Raw genomic sequence first — 2,738 nt, 5'->3', positions numbered from 1 at the left:
ATATATATATATACCATCTGTAACCAGGGAGGTACATTGACATTAGACAGCCCTTATCTCACACCTGTGTACACTAAAATCCCGGGGCAAAGGCGACGACCTCTGTCAAAGAAGGAAAGGTGCTTTAATTTGAAGATAAAAAGGAAAAAAAAGACCGACTAGCACCGAAATGCCAATGATCTTCCCATCCCTTCTGAAGGGTAAGTAAAAGAGAGTGGGAACATAAAAGGACCAATGAGAAGAACGGAGATCGGAAGTGGAGAGGAATTAGAAGTAGAGGGGAGAAGAGGAGCAGGAGAGAGGAGGACAATAATTGAGGGGCAGTTGAAGAAGTCACACATCGCAGGGATTCAGCAGAGGCCGCCGGCAGGCTTCGGAATGACGCAGGACCCATGATCCGCTCCGCCACTATTGCCAAGATTGACAGGCCCACCAAAATAAGTACAGAACACCATCTTAAGAGACTTCAAACTGAAGAAGTGCAGAGACTTCAACAAAAATGCAGCCACAGCTATGATTTCCGTAGGCTGCACGAAAGCATTCGACTCCTTGTCTCATGGCATGCTATGACGTAAGCTCGCGGACCTCGAGTACCCAGCTCTATAGTATCATTCTGTCATTTCTAAAAGAACGGACCCTAAGCTGTGCGGCTTCGTGACGAATTCTCTCGAACATTACCTCTCACATGTGGTGTCCCCCAAGGATCAGTCTTATCCCCGGTGCTCTTTTCCACCTATACGGCGGACATTGCCGGACAGCATAACGAAAAAGCGAGCATCTCAGCATATGCAGACGATATTGCCATCCAAAGCAGGCTTTGGACCACGCCGAAAGTGTATGTGAAAATATCACAGAGAAACTAATGAACATCAACATAAGTGTAAACCCAACCAAAACCGACTGTATGATATTTGCTCTGCAGACGGGGAAGAAGTCCAGATTTACCACTCTCCTTACGAGTGGAGAACACCACATAAGCGCCATCTAACTCAATAGTATACCTAGGGATCAAACTAGACCGCCACTTTTCCACTCTTATCAACCATAAAGTAAAACAAGTAAGAAGAAAATTCTTCCGCCTCCATCATCTACTTCTGTCACCAGCACTCTCACTCTGTTTAAAATTAAAAATTTACAAGAGTATAATACGTCTCTCCTCTATGGTGCGCCGCTCTTCACTCACCTCCGGGACGGAACACAGCGCCATCTTCAACAGGACACTGTGTTCCAGGACACTGTGCTGCGGAAAATGGTGAAGTCTACATCACTGAGGATGACTATACCACCACAGCTTCACGAGATCTTCGACCTATCGACTGTACAACGGAGGCACATCAAGTTCTTCGAATCGCTGAAGACCAACATCAACTCGCTGTTCAAAACACTATCGCCCTCCACAGCTCCTATCAGATGGCAACAGTGCCACCAGTGACCAATCACAAACAGTGCAACAGACACATTTTGAACCTTATCATGCTATGTTTCAGATTAAGAGGGGTTAAAAAAAAATCGCGGGGATCGCTAAAGGTTACTGCCTGTATATCGGCTGATGGGATAGATCGCTAAAGGTTACTGCCTGTATAGCGGCTGATGGGAGGGATCGCTAAAGGTTACTGCCTGTATAGCGGCTGATGGTGGGATCGCTAAAGGTTACTGCCTGTATAGCGGCTGATGGTGGGATCGCTAAAGTTACTGCCTGAATAGCGGCTGATGGGAGGGATCGCTAAAGGTTACTGCCTGTATATCGGCTGATGGGAATGATCGCTAAAGGTTACTGCCTGTATAGCGGCTGATGATTCCTGATCCCTCTAAAACAGAAATAAGCTTTGATAAGTAAATGAAGAGCATTAAATGTGAATTATACCCGTGAGCATTACCTTTTCCTACCGTGGGTATTGAAAGGTCTGAGTGAAATATTTAACTGTTGGTTGGGATATTTGTTCTGAAGGAGCTCCACTTTAATAACTGGAGGTGAGGGGCCTTAGCGATTTTTTTTTTTAACCCGCCTATTACTGTTATTATTTATTAACAGATACAATTTATTTATGTGGAGGAAGATAGTCTGGGTGGCGGTCAATAAAAACCTTTTTTTTTCTCACCCTCTTTTTATTTATCTAATACAATAAGACTATACATACATTTATTTACAATTTAAACCTTTCCCGGCTTTTGATCGAGTCTGCTGGACCCAGGACTGCTATACAAGATCCGTAAATTCCTACTCCCTACATACTTCCTCATTATCCGTCCGTATCTCTCCGACAAATTATTTCAAGTAAATTACAACGGCGCTTATTCATCCCTATTCCGTCAGCCTGCTGGTGTACCTCAGGATACTATCCTTGGTCCTATCCTTTATACAGTTTTCACAGCTGACATCCCAACCCATCCTAACACTATCCTCACCACGTATGCCGATGATACATGTCTATTGTCAGTGGAACAATGATCCTTACATTTTATCCCAAACCCTCCAATCCCACATCAGCACCCTTGAAGTTTGGTGCCAAGACTGGAGGATTAAAATAAATTCCAATAAATCCCACCAAATCACATTTACCCTTCGACGTAAACCCATGACCTCTTGCCCTACAGTATCTTTTAATAATACCCCACTTATTCCTGTCGAACAGATCCGTTACCTAGGACTAGATCTCGACAAACGACTGACATGGAATCCTCATACAAGACTAAAAAGACAAGAAACTGCTCGTAGATTCCGACTATTGCAACATTTA

This window comes from Halyomorpha halys, unplaced genomic scaffold, assembly GCF_000696795.3.
Source record: "Halyomorpha halys isolate HHAL.00 unplaced genomic scaffold, Hhal_1.1 Scaffold122.1, whole genome shotgun sequence".
Taxonomy (NCBI): Eukaryota; Metazoa; Arthropoda; class Insecta; order Hemiptera; family Pentatomidae; genus Halyomorpha; species Halyomorpha halys.
This window is presented reverse-complemented; position numbering follows the sequence as displayed.